The sequence below is a fragment of the Dermacentor silvarum genome, chromosome 2, assembly GCF_013339745.2.
Source record: "Dermacentor silvarum isolate Dsil-2018 chromosome 2, BIME_Dsil_1.4, whole genome shotgun sequence".
Taxonomy (NCBI): Eukaryota; Metazoa; Arthropoda; class Arachnida; order Ixodida; family Ixodidae; genus Dermacentor; species Dermacentor silvarum.
Window position 1 is genome coordinate 148,718,504 of NC_051155.1, and position 27,886 is coordinate 148,746,389.

A 27,886-nucleotide genomic window follows, 5' to 3' on the forward strand; every position below is an offset into this window, starting at 1 on the left:
GCGTTTCATGACCTTGCGCTTGGGTATTGTCGCCGCGGGCCCTTGACAAAAGTGGCAGCGTCCTTCTGAGGGGCGTTTAAAATGGCCAGAAACTGCTTCGTTCCGAACTGCAATTCTGGATACCGAACTTGCGCGGAGCGTGTGCCTTTATTCAAAGCGCCGTCCGACAGCGGCCGTCTAGAGCAGTGGCGCCGTGCAAATCTGAGGGCAGACCGAACTCTAATGCCTACCGAACATGTCTGCGGCAATCATTCTTCAGAGGATACGATCTCAACGGCATATTACGCGGAGCTCGATAAAAGGGTTTCCTACTTATTTCCGAACTGTTCAAAGAACCTCACACGGTCAAATAAACCTCGAGAGCCGCTGTGGAAGAGATTAACTCCTGTGTGCCACAGCAGTTTGTGCAAATTTTGCATGTGAAAGATATACACTGGGTGGCTTAACTATGATGCGCCAACATTTAAAAATATGCAAATGTCACGTAGCTGGACAGAACTAACGTAATGTCTGCCATGTCTTGGAGATACTCTGATTATATTTTTTGCATTCCGCCTAATTACATAATTATTTTCATAATTGATTATTCAACTTTGCTAATGCTATAATTGGATAAAAAGTGTGAACGAGAGAATTGTACAGCAACACGCAAAACTCCCGATACAGCTTTCTGTTGCTCAATACGTGATACATAAAAGTGTTTTCCGAGCGTGAAAGAAGCCCGCGAATACACACAAAATTGCCGCGCGACTGGCCGCTAAAGGCACTTAGCGTGTATTCGTGGGCTTCTTTCACGCCCGGAAAAGCACTTCTACGTAGCGCGTATTGAGCAATAGAAAGCTGTATCGTGAGTCTTTCATGTTGCTGTATAATTTTTTCATTGCCCCTTTTAATCTAATTAAAATATTCCAGAAGTGGATTAATTATTTAAGACTAATTATGTACTTAGGCGGAATGTCAAGAATAATCCGAGTATCTCCAAGGGACAGCAACAACATTACTATGGTTCTGTGCAGCTGCGTGACATTTGCGTACTTTTTAAAGCTTTGTGCACCCTGTATAATAATATTAATAATTTATTTCCCATGAAAAGAATTACATGGTGGGGTTCTGGATAAAAAGTTGCGCGCAGGCAACTTGACCAGCCCAAAAATCATAAGACTGCTGTTTTCTGTGCGGATGTGTGCCTGATTTTCAAATTTGTTCCATCCTGGCTACTGAACATTTTTTTTACAATGCGCGTGCGGTGTATATTACTTGTTTGCATGTTTTTATTCAACATTTTTTCCATTGTGGGAGTGTATGAGAGCGTATGCTTCTAGGGTGGTTATCCCCCTATGAAAATTATCGAGCTGCTTCATGCACAATTGTTTTCGTTCTGTGTCTTTGCAAAAAAAAAAAAAAAAAAAAACAAAAGTCTGTGGGATTATTGTGTGGTGGGTGTAAGTGTATTTGTGGACAGGCTGTAGCAGGCATTGTCAAACACGCTTACATTGGCACATTCTCATATGGAATTTTATAAATAATAAGTCACCTCTTTTTTTTTTTAGATCTTGCAAGAGCCACTCAGTCCTCAGTGGACGAAAGCCAAATGAGTAATATACACGGTCTATATTAGGTGGAATAGACAGACAGACAAAGAACTTTAATGGAGGTCCTGAGAAGCTCTGTTGCCCCCTCTCAGGGAGGCGACGAAGCCGCGGGCCGCACCCACGTCGGGACGGGGAGACCAAGCTCCAGCGCCGCATCGTGGGCTCTCTGGACAGCCCAAAATTGGCGTGAATGGTCGGAGCTCCGAAGAGCAGAGCTCCACTCCTCTGCAGTGCATCGATGCGGGCCCCTCTGTAACGAGGGGCATCCCCAGAGCATGTGTTCCAAAGTACTACATTGTCCGCAGCTAGGGCAGCCTGGACTAGAGCAGTCTGGATTGATGTAGTGAAATAAATTCAGGTTGGGATATGATCCCGTCTGAAGCATGCGCAGTGTGACAGCTTGAGGTCTGGTTAGTGTCCCGTGTGGGGGAGGGTATAGTCTTCTACCAAGGTAGTAGTGTTTGGTAACCTCGTTGAAGGTGGAGAGAGTGTCACGGAACTCGACGAGCCTAGAATCGACGGAGTCTCGACTTGCAGTGGCGTCAGCGCGGAGGGTTAGTTCGCGCGCTTGGACGTGTGCGATGTCATTGAGGTTGCGGAGGGAGTCGAGTTGGGGTTCGAGATGGGCCGGGAACCACGTGATTGTATGTGGCTGGATGACTTTGCCTTTGAGAATTCGATGAGCTTCCTTGGCGATGGCACCAGAGGCAAATGCCCGAACCGCCGCCCTCGAGTCAGTAAATATTTCAGCTCTCTCATCGTCGAGAAGTGCAAGAGCGACCGCAGCCTGCTCTGCCCTAGCCGGGGTGCTGTCTCTGATGGAGGCCGCACAAGTGACGTGTCCGTCGTGATTGACTACCGTTGCGACGAAGTCCGATGTGTGCTCGTACTGGGCCGCGTCAACGAAAGTGACCGTGTGAGGCGAGGCTTTTATGCTCCGGAGCAATGCTACAGCCCTAGCTTTGCGCCTGCTCGCATTGTGTTGTGGATGCACGTTTTTGGGAAAAGGAGCAACCGTAATGTTGTCCCGTAGGTAATCTGGCATTTTACATGTGCGTTCCATCGCTACAGTGGAGCCGATTCCTAAGACCGCGAGAATCTCCCTCCCAGCAGGGGTGCTAGAGAGTCGTGATACTTGAGCCGTTTCCTGAGCTTCGATGATTTCATCGAGTGTATTATGTACACCTAGTTGAAGAAGGCGGTCCGTGCTGGCGTTTATTGGTACTCCTATCACTTTTTTGATGCTTTTACGGATGAGCGTGTCCAGCTTGTGCCTTTCAGAAGCGTACCACTTGTGCATTGCAGCCACGTAAATTATGTGACTCATTAAGAATGCGTGGAATAGCCGTAGGAGATTGTCCTCCTTTAGACCGCTCCACTTGTTGGAGATTCTATTGATTAATCCAATCATGCACTCCGTCTTGGTCGTGATTTTTCTGAGCGTCGTGATGTTAGCTCCGGTAGACTCGATGAACATTCCCAGCACCTTTAGGGTGTCGACCCTAGGAATGCTCGCCCCGCTTTTGGTGTGTAGTTCTATGTCAACTTCGTCCAGGGGCTTCCAACCCCTGGGTTTAGGACCTTTGCGGACCGGTCTGTAGAGTAGTATTTCAGACTTCGTTGTCGAGCATCGTAGGCCTGTGCCATCGAGGAAGGTTTCAGTACGGTCGACTGCTTCTTGTAGGCTCGATTCCACTTGCCCTTCGCTGCCGCCGGTGCACCAGATAGTGATGTCATCGGCGTATATCGTGTGGTGAACTCTTTCGATTCCCGACAGGGATACCGACAGTTGCCTGAGGGCTAGGTTGAACAACAAGGGCGATAGCACTGCTCCCTGAGGCGTGCCTTTGGGTCCGAGTGAATACCCTTCTGATTTGTGGTCTCCAAGCTTTAACGTGGGTTTGCGGTTCTCCAGGAATGATCTTACGTAACGGTGAAAGGCTTGTCCTAAGTTAAGATCCGAGATGGATTCCAGAATATGTCGGTGTGATATGTTGTCGAAGGCCTTCTCTAGGTCAAGCCCGAGAATTCCCCGCACGTCTCTCGTATCTTGGTCTATGATTTGAGTCTTGATTAATTTCATTGCATCTTGTGTCGAGAGGCCTGGTCGGAAGCCCACCATGTTGTAGGGAAGGAGACCGCTCCGTTCGACATGCTTAGAAATACGATTGTGAATTACGTGTTCCGCTACCTTTCCTACGCAGGATGTAAGAGAAATCGGTCTGTGGTTGGATAGGTTTGGAGCTTTGCCGGGCTTCGGAATGAGGATTACCAGAGCCTCTTTCCAACCTCGTGGGACTTCACCTGTTTGCCAGGCCTTGTTGATTTCTTCTGTAAGCCACGCTATGGAGTCGTCGTCAAGGTTTCTAAGAGCCTTATTGGTGATTTGATCAGGCCCTGGCGCGGACCTGGCATTGAGGCAGTGTAGGGCCTCCCTGACCTCGTAGACTTTGAAGGGGGCGTCCAACTCTGGGCACGAACCGCCCCTATACGTTGGGTAGTCGTCTGGGTTGGCCAAGCCCAGGGGGAGGTACTGGCAAGCGAGGTTATCCAGGGCTTTCGACACGTCTTCTTGGCGAGTGGTCTCATGTACGATTCTCTCTAGTACTTTGGTTGGATGTAGCATTGGTTGCGTCGAGTAGGTGCTTTAGGAGATTCCACTTGGCGCCCACTCTCATTTGTCCGTCAACCGAATTGCATATTTCATCCCACTGCTGTTGGCTTAGTACCCGACAGTGCTCCTCAATGGCTTTGTTAAGCTCTGCGATCTTTTTTCTAAGCCGCCGATTGAGCCTTTGCCCTTTCCACCTGTTCAGTAGCGATGTTTTTGCTTCGAGTAGGTGTGCCAGCCGACTATCCACCCGGTCGACTTCGAGGTCGGTCTGTATCTTCCTAGTCGCCGCTTTAATATCTGCCCTGAGCTGCTCGGTCCATTGATCCAGGTTAACTATCGTGCTCTGTTGCTCTTGCTGGCAGCGCGTTTTCCGGATTTTTCTAAAGGCTTCCCAGTCAGTAAAAACAAATTCACGTAGAATTAGGTGGAATGGGAATAAAAAATGCATTTGCTCAGGTTTTCATCAGTAAGCTGTATTAGTGAAGCTGTAATCCAAGATAAGATCGCCTGCCTGTGTCCCGCCTTATAAATTACCATTTGAAATAGTTTTTACATAGCTGATGTGCATTCTCATCTTAAGTTCTAGCCATGAACAGCCACTTTGCTCTAGTGCGTTGCATATCGCAAGCTTGCACCGTTTCATTTCCTAATTTATACCGCGGTCACATTGAATTCGCGCAACGATGCTTGAACGGTTTTCAGAGTGTGAATGGCAGCATCGATAAGCATGAAAAAGAACAGTTTCCGGTGCCGTCACTATTGTAATCTGATCGAGGTGTAGCACGCAGGCCAATGCTTTTTTTTAATGCTTGGATGAACGGCTAGACCGGATGAAATAAATTGTGCGCGCGAGCGGAACTTGAGTGAGCTTTGAGTGCTGCCCGATCGATCCGTGTTCACGCCATTCACGCCCTGCCTAAGATACCTTCATGTTAGCGAATCATCACTTATCAATGTAATCTGAAATAACGAATTTCCAGCGCGATTTCAGTTTTACTCGGTCCACTATGGACGAAAATTTAGGGTCGGCTGAGGAATGTCAAGCCACAGGCGCCGCTAAGCTGGGACCGCTGACCGCGGCGCCATCTGTCTGCTCGCAGCAGAGCTGCTCGGTGCGCCTACGCGCTGCCGAACATACTCTGGATGCTCGCGCGCGCGCAGTGTCAACACCTAAATGTTCTTACACCGTGACTAGAACACGCCTCGTCGCACGTAGCTGTTAGCTGTCTGCATCATAATTGCGAAGGCGATGTATGATGATTGTCGAGCGAGAAATGTTGATTAGAGGCGGGTGCACAGAGAAGTACGACGCATATGTAAATACAATTAAGGCTTCATACCACTAGTATGCGTCACAGGGGTGTTCTACTTCATTCAATCTCGGGGATTGGCCAGTGGCACATACCCAGCTGTAGATACCCAATGTGCAGAAGGTGCTGCCATGCCAGTGCACCAGCTTGCAACGAACTTTATATTCCAGTGCGTACCCAGTGACCCAAGGTGGCGATTTATATCTGCAAATATATGCATATATTTATCGCCTGCCAAACCCTGGGGAAAAGACAAGAAAAATGTCGGATCTGCCACCCTTCTAAACCAGGTATGTAGCTCGCCTTCCTAAGTCATTACCTTCAAATGTAAGAAAGCGATGCGCACGACGGTTGATGCGATGCGCTAGCACAATCATGTGAACATTTCTCGAGCTTTTTAACATACGTCTCTGCATACAGCGAAGGTTCCCAACCGAAAAGTCTGAACTACTGTTCAGAGAGAGAGAGAGAAATAAGTGATTTCCGCGTAAACTTTGGGATAGGTTATGCAGCATGTACAGTATCAAGTCGCATATATATAGAAGGAAAGGAGAGAGAAAGAATGAAAGGATCGGGGAACTCGTAACTTGCCTTGAGGGCTAAACCTGCACCGGCCCTTTGGACTGAAAGGTTCCGCTCAATATACGCAATATGTTTTAACACGATAGCGTTCAGGGTCCCGTGTCCCAGAAAATCCGGCGTCGGCAACCGGCGTCGGCGTGCGATGTCGGCAGGTGGCTGAGAAAATCATCCCCAACCACCCCAACCACCCCGAGCGCGCAGGCCCTCCACGTGGTGCAAGGTTTTGGTGAACGAAAATTTGTCAGAAAAATGGTGAAGTATGACTTTACCATTCGGCGTCGTATTCGGCGTCGGATTGTTTACCAATCGGCGTCCGATTGTAATTTGAATGTACGAGAAAACTATAATTCTGCTACGAGGAAACTCGAGCAAGAACCCCTTTTCCAGCATTTCTACCAGACCTACAGCCGCGCGTTCGGGTACTTGCGAAAATGATATCCAGATGGCGCTCGCATCCTAGGCAGGTTAGGGAGCCTACATTAGAGCACTGCACGGGCCCGGCCCGGCCCGCGGGCCGGGCCGGGCCATTCGAAGCGTTTGTCGGCGGGCTCGGGCCGGGCTCGGGCCGGCTCGGGTTTGAGGCCGCGGGCCCGGGCCGGGCTCGGGCTTGAAGCCACGGGCCCGGGCCATACTCGGGCCGGCTCGTTGAAGGGCCCAAGTAGACCTTCGAACACACGCGACCGTTATGCATTGCATGGTTCAATGCATTCTGTGCCAAGCTGAAGTGACACGTGGAAGATGACTGTCATCGTCATCATCAGCCTATATTTATGTCCACTGCAGGACGAAGTACTCTCCCAGCGATCTCCAATTAACCCTGTCTTGCGCTACCTGATTCCAATTTGCGCCTGCGAATTTCCTAACTTCATCTCCCCACCTAGTTTTCTGCCGTCCTGGACTGCGCTTCCCTTCTCTTGGTATCCATTCTGTAGCTCTAATGGTCCATCGGTTATCCATCCTACGCATTACATGGCATGCCCAGCTCCATTTTTAACTCTTATTGTCAACTTGGGTAACAACCATCCCCGTTTGCTCTCTGATCCACACCGCTCTCTTCCTGTCTCTTAACGTTAGGCCTAACATTTTTCGTTCCATCACTATTTGTGCGGTCCTTAACTTATTCTGGAGCTTATTAATAGCAAACAATTAATAAAATAACAAAAAAGGTGCTAGGGCCTTCACCTTTAAATATAAGACCATTTATATTGCCCCTGGTAAAACGTCTTTCTAGCAATGCATTTCTGTTTAAAAGTGAAGCCGACTTTAAGGGGATCGGTGTAAGCTTGGTCTTTGTAAGCTGGCTTTCCCACGTTCAGTGTTACAGTGAATGAAGCCTACTTGCCGTATGCGAACGATGGATGCGAACGATGCGATGCGAACGTGCCCCGATAACGCTATCGCATTCTACTCTTAAAGGCGAAGCTTAAGCGTCCCCCAATTTTTTACATTGCGAACGTAAAGCAAGGGGCTTTTTTCGATACACTGTTTTTTCTATAGTACGCAGAATTGAAAAAAAAATGTCACAGTTTCGCCCTACGGGCGAAGCAATGAATGCGATAGCAACACAGCAATGTCATAAGAAGGAAGGTGAGCGGCTTTGGTAGCAATATGAATTGTAGTAAACATGAGCTGATTAAGTAAGCAGGTGTGCTGCGGCGTAAGTAGACCGACATGAAGAGAGACTCGATGACCACGAGGAGGCGCGTGTGAAACGGTGGTGTTGATGAGAAGCGCTTCCCGTGGGCAGCGCGTGCTAAGGGACACACCTGTAGCGCTGCACTGCCGACCCGGGCAGCATTGCATGTGTAGCGTGCGTTGGAAAATGTGGCCCGACTATTACTAACTGATTGAACAAGCGTGGTGTGAGCGCGCACAAACAAACATGAATAGATCACACTGAATGACTGCAGACAACGACTGTCAAAACGCTGGCAGCAAGCGCATATGCCGCAGCAGCGGGCGAAGGTACGTGCGGTCTATCGCTTCAACGGAAACTGAGCGGCGAATGCACGGCGCATAAAGGTCAGAGCCGTGTGGAGAAGCGACGGTGCGAGCGAGCGACGAGCGCGGTTGTTGGCAGAGTAGAAGTGCGCCCCCCCCCCCCCCCCCCCCCCGCTCCCTCCGGCGCTGGCTTCCCGCTTCCTTGCTGGCGCGTGGGAGATTGAGTGCGTTCGCTCTCCGTGATAGCGCGCGTCCCCGCACGCTTCCGCTCGGGCATACGGCGCGCTGCGAAGATTTTATCTATAGAGAACCTCACGGCGACGGCGACGCCGACGGCAGAAATCCGGTTGATGTGTCCATATAATTGCTATCACAATAAAATATCGCCTATGGCAGATTGCACTACTGCTGTCTTTGAGTTTAATTGCTCTAAGAGGTGAACCTTACTGGCACGAGAAATCACAACGAATACTCGAATATTTAACGAAGGTTCTGCAAACAAAATTTGATATCCGTACTTTACGGCACATATTGCAGGGTATGAGTAGTAGCCAGTGAAATTGCAAGCCGCGTGTACTTGGACCGAATGATCATGGTGGCACCAATTCCGAGATAAAAAAGCGAAGCTTGCGTTGTCTAACCAACCATGACAACCATCCACGGGAGTAGTGGACGGGACCCAGAGCCAAACTAGCATTCCCGGGGAATTGTGGGCGCTAGATGCGGATTCTTCATGGCGAGATTTTAGGGGCGAAGCACCTTAGGGCCGAGCTTTCTCCCTCGTAGTCCGTTGTCAGTAGCTCTGGTTGGCATGTATACTGTTATACCAGAGCATGTACAGTATATATATGTATAAGTATATATTATATATATATATATATATATATATATATATATATATATTGTGTGTATATGTACATGTACAGTATATGTACGCCAAGCTCCAGCTTGCGGTTCCGGCTCCGCTTCCGGTTCCACTTCCGGTTCCGGCTTCCGGAGAACGCTTCCAGCGTTTGGCCCGAATGATATCCCCCCGTGCTTCGCCCACTCATCATCATTCACTTCGTGGATATGCGGTGATTTTTGGCGACATTGGTCTTACGCGGTAAACGAACGAGCCAGTTGACAACACTCTTCAGCATAAGCAGCCGCTTCGGTAACATGCGTGGCTTCAGAAACATCGGGTCGGTAGGGGAGAATGGTGTCCACGGAACATGATGATTCACGTCCATTTAGAAGAAAGGAAAGAAGCCGGTGGTAGTTTGTTTGTGGCGCACAGTCATAGGTGTACGTGACGAAGGGGAGCACCCGGTCTCAATTGGAGTGATCAACGGACACTTACATCGCAAGTATATATCTCCAAGGGTAGGGTTGAAACGCTCCGTTATGCCGTTTGTTTAAGGATGGCACGCTAGGTGGGGCGGTGAACAATGCGGCATTAGGGAGCCTACATGCAAGCGCGGTTGCAAGTAGGCTCTACGCACTAACTGTGGTAAACAAACAATTCTTCCTTCTGCTATGTCACTCTGGAACCCCCTGCCTACCGACTGAAAACAATGTAACTCCCTTTCCATATTTAAATCTGACTTAAAGGACTACCTGTTTGAATAAAAAATCAACTGTTCTAATTAACTTGCTATTGCCTTTGAACGTATTCGTCACTTTTTGAAATTTGTTTTGCTGACATGTTATACCATGGTATTATTATCTTTTCTTTTATGGTTGTTGTGTTGCGTCGGTGTTCTTTTGTATTTTTTGTACAGCTTTTATTTTTTGTTACTTGGTTTTTAGTATATTATTATGCATGATATTACTGTAATTATTTCGTCTTTCATGTGCTTGTTAATTTTTCACCTATGCAGTGTTAGTTTCGTTTCATTACTCGATATTTAATTCATCGTAAGGGGTCCTGCCTGCAGTTTTTACTTTGGCACCCCTTCCTGTAGACTACTGTCTATGTACTAATTTACTTATCAATAAAGATGAATTGAATTGAATTAAACGAGGCGACGTGGTCGCAGCCCTCATCTGCTGGCGAATGACGCTGATGAATATCGGGCGTTCGTGGAAAGCTGCCTTCCAAATCTGCGCTGAAAGTGAGGAAACAATGTGGATTAACGAGAGCGTCATCAGGCATCGCCGCAGGCGAAGGGACCACTGTTCTCTCGAGTTGCATAGCTCCGTGAAAGGAGGAAATGATTGACAGGCATCTCCTCCCCTCCTTCCTCCCCCGCTTTCCTTCACCCGTGAAAATTTAAAGGCCAAGTGCTAACGCAATTTTACGTTGGCTAAATATGTTACAAGTCAGTAGTATATACCAATCAAGCAATCTTGGCATTTCATTTCATTTATTTCTGAAAGTGCTCAAGAACAGCACCACGCCTTAGTACTGGTGCACTTGTGTTACTCAAAGACTAGAACAAAAACAACAAAACAGAAATTCTGAAAGAACAGTGGCACAAATTGAAACAAGAACTTGAACAAAATCGAAGAAAGAAGTAAGCTAAAGAGCAAATACAAGAGCTGAAAAAAAAAAACAACAGCAAGATCATAACGCAAGGTATTTTGTTGTTTTGTGGCATAATCAGATAGGGTAAAGATGGCTATTTAACATTTTCGAGCACTTTAACATTTTACCATTTCGAGCACATACAGACTGTATATCATTTTCGAGCTCAATTTTTTCCAGAGGCTGTATTTGATATACACGTATTTTACTTGACATTACAGTTTTACATTGCGTTGCCCGCATTTTTCATAAAGTTGTTTTATGTGGCATTTATTTTTACCTCAAATTCTGCACCATTCGTCAAGAACACTTATGACGCTCCCAAGCGCTTGCATACGTAATTTACAGCTGAGGCGGTAATTAGTGCACAAGCTTCGAACTTTGCCTACACTATACCCACAAGCTATACATATTTTAGTCAAATAGTAACGGTGCATGAATAGTAATTTTTGAAACCGAATTGAATGCGAATCGAATAATGCCATAAAAGAACTGAATCAAATCGAAGACATTTCGAATAGATATAAAATAAAAAAACACAACTGTTATAAAACAATATTCATATGCTAGTATTCACAAAGTTGGCAACTTCCATCTACAACATATTGCAAGTTATAAGCATTGTTTTTTAGAAGTACAAATGAAGCGCTCGAAACAAATAGGAAGTTTGTTCGAATACCTGAAGTTCTTCGCAGATTGCTAATCATCGCCGTTTAAAAGAAAAAAAAAATCTGGCTCTCTGGCCGACATGTACATATACCACTGAATACACTGTACCCATATACATAGCCTCTCGCGTTTTGGTCAGCTTTATGTGACCACCAGGATGAAATATAATGCCTTTTGACCCAATTTTACGTAGTAGAAGGTTTAAGCTCGCATTAGAAGATTTAAGCTCTTCGCAAAATATGAGTATTTACAAATACCGACTATTCGATTTGAAGACCGAATAGAATAAGACACTATTGAATATTTTTATTCGAAATTTTAGGGGCGAAGCTCCTTATAGCGGCACCCGTTCGTCCCCGTCGTAGTAGGTAGCCACGTCTAGTTTTACGAATTGCTCAATAGATGGCGTTGTGTGTCCGTATATGTATGTATACCCATATATACATATATATGTATACGTATAGTATAACCGGAAGCCGACTTCCGCTTCCGGTTCCGCTTCCGGTTCAGCTTCCGGCTTCCGGAGAACGCTTCCGGCGTTTTATGAAAAAAAAATTCCGAAAGTTGTGTCCGTAGCGCGTAATCGAACCAGGGACCCCTCGCTTCCGAACGCGCGGCGCTAACCACTACGCCACGAAGCGCACATAGACACACGCACCACGATGCAATAAATACCCAACATTAACGAAAGGCCGCGTTTATAGCGCGTTTCTAACGCGTTTGTGCTAGCGCGTTACGGCCCGTGTAAGAAGCTGGTGTAAGACGCTGTGGCCTCTCCGCCTTACCTTCAACGCGTTTCGAACGCGCTGCCCAAGGCGGTGGCAAGTCAAGTTCAAGTCGAGGAGCGTTTATGAATACGGGGGGTATACTCTCTCAGCAGTCATGTGATGGCGTCGGCAAACGCGGTGCACGTTCCGGCATGTGTAAATGGCTGCGTAAGACGCTGTGGCCGCTCCCCCTTACTAGAGAGTACTGCACGTTTCTAACGCGTTTGTGCTAGCGTCCCCTTAAGCGGGAGATCCGATGATTCCCTCCGGAGCTTCGCGCACTCATCATCATTCACCCCGTGGATATGCTGAATTTTTGAATATTCGCACACCCCTAATTATGAAATCCTGAAGCCCTAGGCTATGACACCCTGGAACGGTTGAATAAGAAATTTCATTGAAAGGTTGTATTTAATCTATAGAAATTAATTTTTTTCGTACGTCACTTCCCACATGCTTACTACTTCAAGGAAATATAACCAACGTGCGTCGCATAGTTCACTGAGGAGACCACGAAAACCAACTATACTCGCCTCGTTTAACGCGTGGAAATTGGGAGAAAGCAAACATTAGGTAAATATTTTCATAAAAAATTAAAATTAAATTATGGCGTTTTACGTGCCAAAAACCACGATTTGATTATGAGGAACGCCGTAATGGGGGACTCCGGAAATTTGGACCACCAGGGGTTCTTTAACGTGCACCTAAATCGAAGTACACGGGTGTTTTCGCATTTCGCCCCCATCGAAATGCGGCCGCCGTGGCCGGCATTCGATCCCGCGACCTCGTGCTCAGCAGCCCAACACCATAGCCACTGAGCAACCACGGCGGGTGTAAATTTTTTCGAAAGACATAAATCACCCGCACACTTGAAACATTGAAGTGCACGTCAGCCACAGAATGGCCCCTATTTTCTCTAAATATGAAATTGCTGCCGCTTTTGGTCATCCCAAGCTCCAACGGCGACACTCTTTAACCGTTTCATATAAAGCCTGTAAACAAACTGAAAAGCAGGCTATAGCAATTTTTATTACGCCCCTAATTAACCTGCACACTTCGAGGTTTCCTTGCAGAAATGCCCTATAGCATTTCCCATGGTTCCTCAACATATAAACTCAGGAGTGATGTAGATTTTTTTTTTTCAACAAACCGTGAAAACTGGCAGGTATTGTTTCTGAGCTCTTCTAGTAGCGCTAACCTTTTTGCTGTAAAACATTCGAGAAGAGACACAAATCAGCGCCGGAAATTTCAGCAGCACGTCTACTGAAGCGTAAGCTAGGAAACCATTCCTTTGGGTTATCCACGAAAAGCTATAAACCATTTTATTTTCCTTAAAAAAAAGAAGAAAGAGAAAAGATCCTAAAACTTCTCTTTTTTTCTGACGTCGCAAACACTATAAACTTTAACTGCATGCTTGCTCACCCGAGCATGTGAATCATGGGTGCGTCCCTTAAGCCAGATTTCTTATTTCGTTTTTGGACAGTATTTTTTCCAGTGTTATTTTTTCTGGTGCTGGCATGACGTTGTACACAGCTCATGGTTCTGAAAATTTTTAACATTAAAGCCGACCGCACTGGAGGTGTACGTACGGCACTCGGCGGAGCAATAAAGGGCTCACATTCTCGTGAGACCCCCCCCCCCCCCCCCCCCGCCCTTTTCCACTCGCCTTCCCCGACACCGGCCGCAATAAATCTCTCCCGTCGCTTGTCGATGGTTGTGGAGATAACCGTTATTTTCTGCATGAGTTTGATTACCGGCGCAAACACGGGGTCAACAGTGTCAAGAGGGCTCAATTTGCAATAAATTATCTTACGCCTGTCTACACGGCGATCAAGTGAGCCAAGAAGACGCAATTTTAGAAACGAAAAAAAAAAAAACGTTTCGGAGACAAATAGTGCCTTTTTGCTCCATAGCTCACGAAAATTCAGTTACACGTTGTTGGGAAATAAAAAGTTCGAAGGCGAATCAACCTTTAGTTAACGTTGAATCAAGACACTATCTTTACCTGCGTGAGTTGGGGCTGAGAATGTGCTATAGGAACCATTGAGTTTATTCTGAGATCCGCAGCGTCTCAAACGATAGTGTCCCAAAACGTTGGCTGCCATGAGGGATAAATGCGAGAACGCTCCCCTTACCACCGGTACCAGATCTATCTTCCGAATCGGCGCGCATTTTTAGACTGCACAATCTCGGCGATATAAGCCCTTGAAAGAGGCTAGGAACACACCCGGTACGGAAATGTGCAGGTAACCCACCAAGAAAGAAAAAATGAAAAAAAGAATGAAAAAATGTCTTCGAAATAAAATATGCATTTAAACAGCTTTTTTGAGCGTCTGAGGAATCGGCCAAAATGTCCAGCTCCTCAAAACATCAGCGCGAACTTTAGACAAAGCATTCAATAGGAAAATCTCTTTCTGCCCAGTAAGTCTACAAGCGAAATCAGCTAGTTATACGACACAAAATAGGCAGTGCGCTAGCTATTTGTTTTACTTGGATCTGTTCGAAAATACCTCGACGTCACTTCTACTTCCGGTTGTCACGTCATACTTTATCTTTATTTTTTATTTTATTCGACAGAAGTTGTCCCCATGACACACAGATGACGACGGTTGCAACGCATGCCCAATTTATAGGCAAGTAGGTTTCTATGGACGATTCGCAACCAGTTTACATACACCTTGTGCCAATATGAGCCGACCGCTACGGCGTATCTCATAGGCACTGATTGTTTTCTTGTCCTGTTTCATATTTTGCATGCGAGCCTTTTATGCGAGTGAAAACATCGAAAAAGAGCAAGAGAAAAATTGAGGTGAGGAAGGAAGTGGTTATTTGGGAGACGATATACAACTTGCTGCCATTCATTGGGGAATGTGTAAAAAGAAAAAAAAAATGAAAATGGGAAACCGCGAAAGAAAGCGCATGTTTTAAAGAAAGAAAGCAAAAAAAAAAGAATAGTATTGAAAAAGCCGCTTAAGGTGTGGAGCAAGCAGCAAAGGAACAGTCCGCATTTTGACCCCTACTGCTTATCTGCTTATCCCCCCAAAACCATAAAACAACGAATGGAGGAGTACGGCGCACACGGCAGGCTTGAGTGGTTAGGAAAGACCAGCGATGAACACTCAGCTGCTATAGGGCACAAAACCAAAGCGCGTGGTGTTGGTATTGGAATTCAGAGGTGAAAGGGGCTAGGGATTCCAGCGAGGAAAACGATGGTCTCAAAGGGATGTTCAATTGAGGGACAATTTGGGCGTGGGTGTCATGTGCGTGTAGAAACCGACAGTGACGTGAATAGTTTGAGAAAGTGCGCTGAAATTCCGTGTTAGCGCCATAACGTGATGAGAAAGATGGGAATGATTTTGTTCCGCGTACAATTTCTTTTTTTTCGTGGGAAATGCGCAGAAAAGCTATGGTCCTAAGCCTCCCTAGAAACACTAGCACGGAACGACTCCTCCAATTGGGGCTACACAACACGGCAACAGAACTCTTTGAAGCACAGCAAAACGCCCAAATTAGTCGGCTCTCACTCACCAAGGCGGGCATCGAGATATTACTAGAAGCAGACATACAGCCCCTCTTCATGCCACCAGAGAAGTCGCAACTATGCACAAATGCCAAGAGGCCAATAACCGTTGATGCAATCCCAAGAAACATACACCCGACCCACAACGAAGGGCGGAGAAAAGCGAGAGCGAAGGCAATCCTTGGCAACATTAATCGTAACGAAACGCAAGTCCTCTTCGTTGACGCGGCCAGATGTTGGAATCGAGGCGCATACGCGGTCTCTGTGGTGGACGCCCATGGATCACTCGTCAACGCAGCCACGGTGGTTACCAACTTCACTCACGAAGCAGAAGAAATGGCCATCGCGGTGGCCCTTCGAAGCTGCAAAGAAGCCTCCGTCATTTACTCGGACTCAAGAACAGCCATCAGAACCTTCTCGGCGGCACTCATCTCTAGGAAAGCAGCTACGGTGGTCAACAAAATCTTCCAAGAAACGGGAGGAGATGACCTCACGTCCCCACACATCACATGGTTCCCGGCCCACATGGGCAACATTTCCGGACCTCCTGACTCTAATCCGAACGAGCGGGCACACCAACTGGCGCGAGAACTCACATTCCGCGTCTGCGGTCCGCCCCCTCGCTTCAACCCAGCCTGGAGGGATTTAGACAACAAAGACCCGCTTGTATCATACCACGAAATCACTTCAAATCATAGGTTAGCACGCAGAATTTTTCCTCCTCCTCACCAAAACCTCAAAAAAGCACAGGCCGTCACTTACAGACAGTTGCAGACTAGGACATACATCACACCAACAACACTAAGCAGGATCAATCCTGACTTTCCTACTGCATGCCCACACTGCGGCCACGAATACAACAACTTCGAACACATGCTCTGGCTGTGCCCTGCCAACGCGGGCACGGACTTTCCTGACCAGTCCTCCTGGGATTCAGCGCTCAGAAGTACAGAGCTCATCGCTCAGCTCAAGGCTGTCCAGAGGGCCCGGGCCGTCGCCGAAGGACTATGTCTACCGGCCCCGACCTGGGTGGAGCCACCGGATCGATTGGCGGGGCCTCCGGCCCCGCTTTAATTCTTTCTCCTCAGGACCTCAATAAAGTTCGTACTCACTCACTGTCGAACAAATATTGGGGGGATAGTTTGTTTGCCATGGCGTGCAAACAACGACAGAAAACACGAAGGACAGAAATATGACAGCAATGCCTTCACAAGGCGCTATCAGCTAGCTATTTTCAGCAGTAGGAGCAGCAGGAGTGCGAAATAGCAGGCCTCGCGTGTTTCATCCTGAGCAGGAAATAATCTACGGTCGTAGCCCCCCCCCCCCCCCCCCCTTTTTTTTTTTTTTTTGTTGACACCAAATGTTTACTCCGTGAACAGAGGTCGATTCAACCCATCGAAGTTCGGTGCACACTATACATTTCTCTACACATTTCTATCGCTTGACATGCTCGTTTCACCTGAAGCGATAGAGAAACTATTTACGTCCATCGAACTATGTTGCATGCGTTGGCAGTAGATATCAGCTTTAGGAAAAATATCGCAATGTTCCGATTTCACCTCAAGCTTAATTCCAGTTTGAAAGGCAAATTATGCAGGTAACTGTGTTTACTGCCACTTTCAAAAGTTCGGCAACAGGCTTCAGCGAAAGGTGTATTTTGTCGGCGTTTTCGTACGAAGCGGAAGTAATCCTGACGTTCAATTTTAGACTCTGTTGACAGGACTAGTCAGGAGAATGTCAACAGTATCTCGCGTGGGCACGCTTCAGAAGCTTTGCCACGCCGATCACGACGCGCCCAAAATGGATCACTGCGCAGTGTACGCCTGTCAAAATGCCGTGTCAGAAAACTTGCTTTTTCTTCGAGTCGTCGTAGAAAGTGCTGCCTGCCTTTTTTTCTTTACTTTCTTTTTCTTTTCTTTCTTTGAAGAAGTCGTTTCGGAAAATATCAATACCACGGTCTGCTAGAGAATTCATTGCATCCTGGCCATGTAATATACATGCTACACGCAAGCTCCATTAAACGTGAACATGCACGGTAATGATGTTAAGCTAGCGTCTTTACCTGCGTACCTGTTTTGAATACCGGGTTCCTCGAAAGCTAAACTCCATTTTGTGCACCGGTGATTTAAGGCAATGACCCTCTGTGATGGCTTAGTGGATATGTTGTTGCGCTGCTAAGTACGAGGTCACAGGGTCAAATATTAACTATGATGGCCGCATCTCGCCGGCGGCAAAATTAAAAAAAAACAAAAAAAAACGTATGTGTACCGCGCATTGGCTGCACCTTAAAGATCCCAGGTGCCAGCCCCTGACCGACCTCTTTCACATGGGGCTGTCAAAGTATACCTATCCTTAGTAGTCCACAGGGCTTACAAATTAGCACAACGCCCCAATGGGAGGCCATAATGCTCAGCTCCGACCCGGGTCTGGATCGCGGGGCGGGCAGAGGCAGGCGCCAGGGAGCAGGGATTCCAGGCAGACTAACCGCCGTCGCCTCCCACAACTGAAGAAACCACCAGCCATTGGCGTCTAATAAAGGTTTTGTCCTTCCTTCCAGGTGCATGATCAAACTTAATCCAGAATCCCCTATACAGCGTGCCTCATAATCAGATCGCGGCTTTGAGGCGCGTAAAACCCCTAATTTAAATTTAGGAGTGTGGTGCTATATATGCTAGTGAAATTTGCCGTGAACAGTGCCGTGAAATGTGCCGCGAATATGTGTCATGAACTGAGCCATGAATATGTGCCTAGAATATGTGACATGAATCTATGGGTCACCATAGATTCACGTCTGTGATCTATGGGTCATCTTCTGAATGGCGCAAAAGTGACTGTAACTACTAAGTTCGTTTTTTAAAAAAAAATTTCGTGTGAGCAAGGCTACGAACGAAATTGGGTGCAGCCTAAATGCTCCGACGTCTCCAACATATCTGTGTGATTAAAAAAACAATATTCGAGCTTTCATCGCGTTATCGCGGGAACTGAAATGCAGGGGACAATGGGATGGACGTTTGGAAATACGTTGATTTCTTCTGCTTCTCCGTTATGAATCGAGCGCAGCTCATAATAAAGAACGGGCCGCCCGTTCCTATTTCGCAAAGCGATTTCTGCTGCATTATATACTTGGGAATAACTACCAAATTCAGCACAAAAGCTCAATCGAGCAAAACCGCCCAGCAGCTGCCCTCTTCAGCTCCGCGATCCAAAACAATGTTCCCGAGATAGGTCGATATTGAAAGTCGTTCGACTACACCGTGATGTTACTAAAATGAAAAATGACAGTTGGCTGGCGCATCTATGCAAACTGTCTTTTAAGTTGAACAGCGGTGCATTTCCTGCTGCATTCTTCGGTTGTCGCCGACTATATAGTGGAGGTATTTTTCACACACCTTTTGTACCTTATTTAAGTCGGCCAAATCAGGATGTACTTGGGCGGTTCTAGAAAATGTGTGCAGCTCTTCGAGGGAAAGCTTCTGCACTCTAAAATGGCCTCGGAAAGGTTTTCTGTTGAGATAGAGCGAGAGGGAGCGAAAGGGAAAGTAAGTCGTCAACAATCTTCTGACTCTGTCACCACACCGAGACCATATGTGAGTGAAACAAGTTATCTAACACTGTTGTTACCGCGTCCAGTGAGTCGTTTTCCGCCTTATTCAAGCGACTTTTGCATAAAACGCAGAAGAGTTAAACTACGCCCAGTGCATCTCATGCTTTATACTATATATGACAGACACGTTCGCATGACTGTCACTGATGTCCCATTTTAAAGCGGCTAGGCGAAATCGTATATGGCTGGTGAAATCGCCTGTGTACAGAAAAATATCATCATCAGCACTGGCTCAAGCGTCGTCTTCTCCCGCAGCTGGCTCATTGGCGCCCCTCGCGTTGCGCTCGTGCTCGTGCTCGGCACGCACTCGTGTCACTGTTCCCGCGTTCGGCATCGTCGTGTTCTTCCACAGCTGGCTGCGTTGCCGCTCATCATTCCAGCGTAGAATTTCACTTCCGTTCTGTCGTCGTAATGCGGAGGCCGCATTTACGGGGGTATGAGCTAGCCATTCATGTCTTACCGTAACGGACAGATTTAATTTTGAAGCAATTTGATTTCGAAGAATCGCAAGCGGCAATGCCGGGCGAATGCTGCTAACCACGCCACCGAGCAAACTCGAGACATCAAACGCAAGCGACAACAGCGGACTGCGTGCATACCGTCAGTGACGTCGTTCTCCCCGTCGCAGCCGAACGTGTGTGTAACCTCATATTTGAGAAATACTTTAACCAACCCTGGGGATTAACCCTGTGATAAACACCGGGGCCGCAAACACCGGGGCCGAATTACAACAAATGATTGTGGACCTTGACCGAGAAAGTGTACGAGTGGGGTTGAAGATTAATATGCAGAGCACAAAGATAATGTTCAATAACCTGGCAAGGAAACAAGAATTCAGGATCGCCAGTCAGCCTCTACAGTCTGTAAAGGAGTATGTTTCATCATCATCATCAGCCTATATTTATGTCCACTGCAGGACGAAGGCCTCTCCCTGCGATTCCAATTACCCCTGTCTTGCGCTAGCTGATTCCAACTTGCGCCTGCAAATTTCCTAACTTGATCACCCCACCTAGTTTTCTGCCGACCTCGACTGCGCTTCCCTTCTCTTGGTATCCATTCTGTAACCCTAATGATCCACCGGTTATCCATCCTACGCACAACATGACCTGCCCAGCTCCATTTCTTCCGCTTAATGTCAACTAGAACATCGGCTATCCCCGTTTGTTCTCTGATCCACACCACTCTCTTCCTGTCTCTTAAAGTTACTCCTAATATTTTTCGTTCCATCACTCTTTGTGCTGTCCTCAACTTGTTCTCGAGCTTCTTTGTTAACCTCGAAGTTTGTGCCCCATATGTTAGCACCGGCAGAATGCAATGATTGTACGCTTTTCTTTTCAACGACAGTGGTAAGCTCCCAGTCAGGATTTGGCAATGCCTGCCGTATGCACTCCAACCCAATTTTATCCTTCGGTAAATTTCCTTGTCATGATCAGGGTCTCCTCTGAGTAATTGACTTAGATAAACGTACTCCTTTACAGACTCTAGAGGCTGACTGGCGATCCTCAATTCTTGTTCCCTTGCCACGCTATTCAACAATGTCTTTGTCTTCTGCACATTATTGTTCAAGCCCATTCTTACACTTTCTCAGTTAAGGTCCTCAATTATTTGTTGTAATTCATCTCCATTGTTGCTGAATAGGACAATGTCATCTGCAAACCGAAGGTTGCAGTCCAGGACCTTGAATACTACTTCTAAGCATGCAGTGAATAGCATTGGATAGATTGTGTCTCGTTGCCTAACGCCTTTCTTGATAGGTAACTTTCTACATTTCTTGTGGAGAACGAAGGTAGCTGTGGAATCCTTGTAGATATTTGGCAAGATATTCACGTATGCCTCCTGTACTCGTTGATTACGCAGTGCCTCTATGACTGCTGGTATGACTACTGAATCAAGTGCCTTTTCATAGAGGTTGATTGTACTCCGCAGATTTCTCGATTACCTGATTGATGACATGAATATGATCTTTTGTAGAGTATCCCTTCCTGACGCCAGCCTGTTCTCTTGGTTGACTGAAGTCAAGTGTTGCCCTGATGCTATTTGAAATTACCTTGGTGAATATTTTATACAATACTGAAAGCAAGCTCATGAGCCTATATATTTCTTCAATTCTTTAACGTCTCCCTTCTTATGGATTAGTATAATGTTGGCGTTCTTCCCGCTTTCTGGTACACTTGGAGTCGTGAGGCATTGCGTATAAAGAGCCGCAAGCTTTTCAAGTATGATATCTCCTCCATCCTTGATTAAATCGACTGTTATTCCATCTTCTCCAGCAGCTTTTCCTCTGGTCATGTCTTTCAAGGCCCTTCTAAGTTCATTGCTAGTTACAGAAGGGGCCTCTGTATCCTCTTCATCACTACTTCGAATGAAAGTAGCTTGGATGCTCTGGGAACTGAACAGGTCAGTATAGAATTCTTCCGCTGATTTTACTATGTCATCGAAATTGCTGATGATATTACCCTGCTTATCTTTCAGTGCATACATCTTGCCTTGTCCTATGCCATGTTTTCTTCTCACTGATTTCATGCGGCGTGCGTATTTTAGTGTTTCCTGAATCTTTTCTGCGTTATAATTTCGAGTATCCCTTACTTTCTTCATGTTCATCAGTTTTGACAGTTCAGCGAATTCTATCTGATCTCTTGAGTTGGACACTTTCATGGTTTGCCGTTTGTTTATTAGGCCCTTTGTTACTTGGGAGAGCTTACCTACTGGTTGCCTTCGTGCCTTACTTACCACTCCAATTGCTGCTTCTGAGATCAGCCTAGATACGGTTTCGTTCATTCCCTGTATGTTGTCTTCATCTTCCAGTTCTAAAGCTGCATATTTGTTTGCGAGCACCAGCATGATTGGTCTGCTTTTACCCTCACTGCGTATAGGTTGGCCTGTTTCTTCTTGACTAATTTTACTCTTTCTCTCTTCAAATTGAGAGAAATCCTAGTCCCCACTTAGCTATGGTCACTGCACTTTACCATACCTAACACTTCTACATCCTACACTATGCTGGGATCTGCAGAGAGTGTGGAATCTACTTCATTCCTTGTTTCTCCATTAAGGCTTTTCCAGCTCCACTTCCTGTTGCTGCGCTTCCAGAAGGTGTTCATTATTCGGAACACATTCCTTTCCGCGAATTCTACCATCTCTCCTCTACCGTTCCTAGAATCGATGCCGTAGTTGCCAATTGCTTGCTCACCAGGCTGCTTTCCCCCCACTTTTGTATTGAAGTCGCCCATCGCTACAGTATACTGAGTCTGCAACTTTCTCATTGCTAATTCAACATCTTCATAAAACTGTTCTATTTCTTCATCATCGTGACTGGAGGTTGGGGTACTACCTCTATTCTATACTTCATATTCAGCTTTATTACGACGACTGCTACCCTTTCATTAATGCTGTAGAATTCATCGATGTTGCCCGCCATGTCTGTATGGATTAGAATTCCTACGATGAATTTTCTCTTATCTGGAAGACCTCTGTAGTATAGGATGTGGCCGTTAGTCAGCACTGTGTAAGCCTCACTAGTTCTTCTAACCTCACTAAGGTCAATAATATCCCAGGCAATACCTTATAATTCCTCAAATAGTCCTGCTAAGCTAGCCTTACTGAAGAGGGTGCGCTTGTTGAACTTTGCCAGTTCAGATTCAAGTGGCGGCCTGTCCGGACCAGGAGATATTTAGCACCCTCTGCCGCGTCGCAGGTCTTACCGCCACTTTGGTCAGGTGCTCCGCAGCCGCTGGGGACTGAGGGCCATGGGTTAATTGTAGAAGTCACGAGGGAGGTATTGGCTTAATACTGCGCCAGGGTGGCCAATTCTTGTTCTGGTGAGGCAGTGACTTTGTTGAATCTTAGTGGGTCTTCATAATTTGGCAGCACCTGGAGTAGTATAGCCCCACTAGCCCTCAGCAATATTTTTTTTTTGCCGGTGTCAGGCGCCACACCATGTCTGAAAATGTAATGGACTGGAGGAGGATTAGAATTTACGACCTTCAGATTAGAATGTCGTGATACTCGGTGGCGACACGTCCCACCAATCGTTGTGCCCCCTTGTCTCGTGACGTAGAGATCGCGCTAGCGCTGTTATCAGCAGCTGCCCCTTGGACTCGCTAAGGGACGGACGCTCATTTAACCACATCTTCCAGGATCCTGACGTCAGGATCCTGATGACGTCAGGATCCTGATTTGTAGGCGTCCGTAGGAATATTTCCCGGAAACATGTAGCATCTCTACAGTTTACAAAACAGTGACTTTATTTATTTATTTATTTACTTATTTATTTATTTATCTATTATCATCACTACAGCCACCCAAAGGGCGCTATTGCAGCAGGGGTGCATTACGAGATTTAAAAAAAAGATACAGTGAAACTTATGAAAACAAAACAAAAATTCAGAGCACATCCACTACTGTGAAGATGGAAGCCAGCGAAGTGGGTCTGCTGTAGTGACTATTGCTACAGTGAAATCATATATTATTATTATTGACTATATTGAACGTCTTCGGCATGTTCGTCAAAGAGCAAGGACACCGGAATCTTGCTTTCGCCCGGCGCGATGGCCAAGTAGCGCGTTTATTGCGCCGAGCCGTCCCCATCGCCATAGACTAGCTTAAGAGCCACAGCGTTCATCGCTGCGGCACACTGCACGGCATCATCAGGATCCTGACGTCAGCATCCTGGAAGATGTGGTTAAATGAGCGTCCGTCCCATAGCGAGTCCAAGGGGCAGCTGCTGATAACAGCGCTAGCGCGATCCCTACGTCACGAGACAAGGGGGCACAACGATTGGTGGGACGTGCCGCCGCCGAGTATCACGACATTCTAATCTGAAGGTCGTAAATTCTAATCCTCCTCCAGTCCACTACATTTTCAGACATGGAGTGCGCCTGACACCGGCAAAAAAAAAAAATATTGCCGAGGGCTACTGGGGCTATCTCAATCACTCAATCATTTCGGATTTTCCGCCAAGCACGAGAAGCCGAAAAGTGTCCCCACGTAAAGGATATATATCTTACACCATACTCAAGACACAGCGGAGCTAGCTGATTGATTGCGTCTCTTGGTTATAGATACATTGAACTTGACTATGTCGAGGTTTAAACTTGGCTGTAGCTAGGCCTATACTCGTGTACGTCATCTGTGCTAGTACTGGATAGGCTGCGGTAGTACTGGAAAGGTGCGCGGCGGTAGCGCGACGGTGCAGGGGAGCATGACGTCATACCAGCTGTGGCGGAGGTGATAGCGCGGCGGTGGCGTGATGGCACAGCGCACCTTTCCAGTACTATCACAGATGACGTACACAAGTATAGGCCTAGCTACAACCAAGTTTAAACCTCGACATAGCCAAGTTAAACCTAGTTACAACCAAGATATGCAATCAATCGGCCAGCTTCGCTGTGCCTTGAGCTTTGTGCGGCCTAGTGCAAGCTTTCGCCTTCTTTTTCTTCATTTCATTTTAAACTTACAAAGCACTTTGGAAATCTTGCGACTAACACCGGATCCGGCCCACGGTGGACATCAATACGACTAGGGGATTGCCGTTGCTGTAAAACGCGAGAAGAAAACACGACGCCTCTCTTGGAACTAAGCCTCGCCCTTCCAGGGTAAAAAAAATTATTATGGCGTTTTACGTGCCAAAACCACGATCTGATTATGAGGCACGCTGTAGTGGCAGACTCCGGAACAATTTTGAACTCCTGGGGTTCTTTACGTGCACCTAAATCTAAGTACACGGGGGTTTTCGCATTTCGCCCCCATCGAAATGCGGCCGCCGTGGCCGGGATTTTATCCCGCGACCTCGTGCTTAGTAGCCCAACACCTTCTTCCGAGAACACACCTCGCACATAGGCGTGTGGAAATCTACTCGCCGTTTAGCCAAATATACCTTTTCTCTCCGAATTGAAGAATCGGCAATGCCCGATGATGTCGTCCATGTATAGTTAGGAGTCACTCACTATAGCCTGTGAACTGACACAAAGTTAAAGGAAGGGACGCAGAGAGGGAAGAGGTATGTATTGATTGACAGAGAAGAGAAAAAAATTCACAGGACGGTTACGAGTGCGTAATGCCAACGTTTAAGCGTTAGCTGTGGTGCGGGTTGCATCACTCGATCTCGAGAAAGAGAATTGAATTGAATTGAGGGGTTTTACGTGCCAAAAGCACGATTTAATTTTGACCACCAGGGGATCCTTAACTTGCCCCGAATGCACGAGACATGGGCGTGTTTGCATATCGCCCCCATCTAAACGCGACCGCCGCTGCCGGGATTTGATTCCGCGACCTTGTCTTTAGCAGCGCAACACCATAGCCGCTAAGCCACCGCGGCGGGTAAACGAGAGAGAGACCATTTTAATGTGAGAAAAGCAGAGAGGCCGACCGGAGGAGCTTTGTTGCTGCCCTGCTACTCAGTGTGGGGAAAGCAGCGAAGATGAATGAGAAAGAGAGAGAGGGAGTGCAGATGGCGATGATAGTGTACAGTAAACTACGTAGGCGTGTGCACACATGACCTCCGCACACACCTCACCCACGCTACAATGCGCGTTGTCAGCCGACCTCGAGCTCACCGAATCGCTTGGAGGCCTGAAGGTCCTGCTTCCTCCATAGCACATATAGTGGAAAGGATGTTTTAAGTGCGAATGCACTTCTTAAGCGACCCCGAAAACTCCGCCGGCATCCGCGCTCCTCCTCCTCTCCCCTAGCAACGGCGCGAGGAGCGGAAAGGAGCGTCTGTAGCAACGGCGCAGCGACGTCACGCCCCACGTGACTGCGCGCGCTCCGCCCTCCACTCCGTGGCTGCGCGCGCCCCGCGCCGGCTCCGCACCGCTCTCCGCGCCGTGACGTCACGGCGCGTTGTGCAGCTGGCGCCTCCGCGCCGTGGCTGCGCGCGCCGCGCCGGCTCCTCGCACCCTCTCCGCGCCGTGACGTCAAGGCGCCATGCAGCTGGTGTGCCTCTCCCCCCGTTAGGTTTGCACTCACCCTCGGCCGCCGCCTCTCCCCTCGCGCTGACAGCTCCCTCCTCGCCCGGTAACAGCCCCTCGTGTGCGTACTCTCCCCACCGCTCACCCCCTCTCCAACCGCCTGGCGTGTTTCGCTCCGCCGTCACGTGTTGTGTGTGTGGCGCCGGCGCGTCAGTCGTGCTCTCTCGCTGCCGTCTCCTTCGCTCGGCTCTGCAGTTTAGTCGCGCGCGCCCCCTCATAGCATCACCCCGTGCTTCGCACTTCCTCATACTCCCCTTCGGGGAAATGCTGGTTTTTATAGCGTCCTCGTTGATGTTAATACTTTCCTCTCCGATGATCGCGTGCTCGGCGGCTTGCGAAGCGTACACTGGCGCAACCGATGACGATGACGTCTTAAACGATGACGAAGCTATAATGACAACAGCTTGACCACGTGATCTGTGCGCTCCAATTATAATGGAAACACATTCAGGTGTGCTGACAAAGTTCCTTTTGGCGCGCTGCCAAGGTCTGCACCTGCGAACGGCATCAACGGCGTCAAACTGAGAGAGGAGGGGGGATTGAGGTGAGGAACCGACACATACTTCTGCTGCCTCAATTGGAGCATGGACTCAGTGTCTGTGGCACTGGAAAGTGAAAAAGAAAACGAATAGAAGAATGATGGGCGAGTTCGAGGGAGAAGATGGCGTCCCAGGTCTGTGAAACTGTGCAACAGGAGAGGTCACGTGCTATCTCTCTGGCACCTTTCTCGCGCACCTTTCTCGCGCACCTCTCATTGCAAACGGACAGTGCCAACGGCGCTTTAAAACGAAACAAAGAAAAAGATGTCTGGCTCTACCGTAATCGAGAGTAGATGCAAGCATGAAATGGCCACCGGCAAAGCTGATTGGTTGGAGATAATACTAGCCACAATCTTAAAATGGGGGTCGGAACGGCCCACCCCATCACCCCGCACCACACCGCAGCACTCCATACTGTGCACTGGTCCATGTGGACGCTGCCCAGCTAGAAGAAGAAAACTAACTGAAGGCGGCACGGCAGACAGCGAAAGACGCCAGGGAGACAGAGTGCACTGCCCAGCTAGAAGAAGAAAAACGCCTGAGGAAGACGCCACGCAGCGTGGCGCCATCTCTCGAGGCAACTCAGAACAAGAGCCGCGGAACTCACGGACCTCTGGCATTCAAAAGAGCATAGGCAACGCTGTCTCAGCGCCAAAGAACGGCATTCAAGTGTATGGTGCCCTGTATCTACCTTTTCAATATCGCGATTGGAAATGACAAATAAAACTTCAGCGTACTAGAAATCACAGCTTGAGGGATATTACGAAGAAAACATTAGGAAGAGCTCGGAAGGAATATTAGTTGTAACTTGTTTGGGTAGTAACTAGCGTATGTAACGCGGTCCTGTAGAAAGGGTTGGGGGCCAGAGACCGCATTTTCTTAACTTTTAACTGGTAATTGCCCCGATGATCTCGCTTTGTTCTCGCAACGTTGCCCGGATGTTCTCGTTTGAATGCCCGGATAACGACTCTGGCTTTTGGCTCATTGAAGGTCGCCAACAACGGAAGCTAAAAGCATTTCATGCTTTTTAAAAAAGCTAGCGTTTTAAAACCTGCTGACCGCACTATAATTGTCTAGCGCGCGGCGGACACCTGAACATCGGTCACCAATGTAGAAAAGGAGGCAAAAAGAACATAAAGATGGCAGAGATAGGAAGGAGATAGTACTCGGAGCTGGCAGCTCTGTTGTCTTAAGATGCTCGGCACACAGTAAGGGGAAGATGTGGCAAAGATAGGTTCGCTTTGAAAAACTCTGGCTGTTTCGTTCGAAGGGAG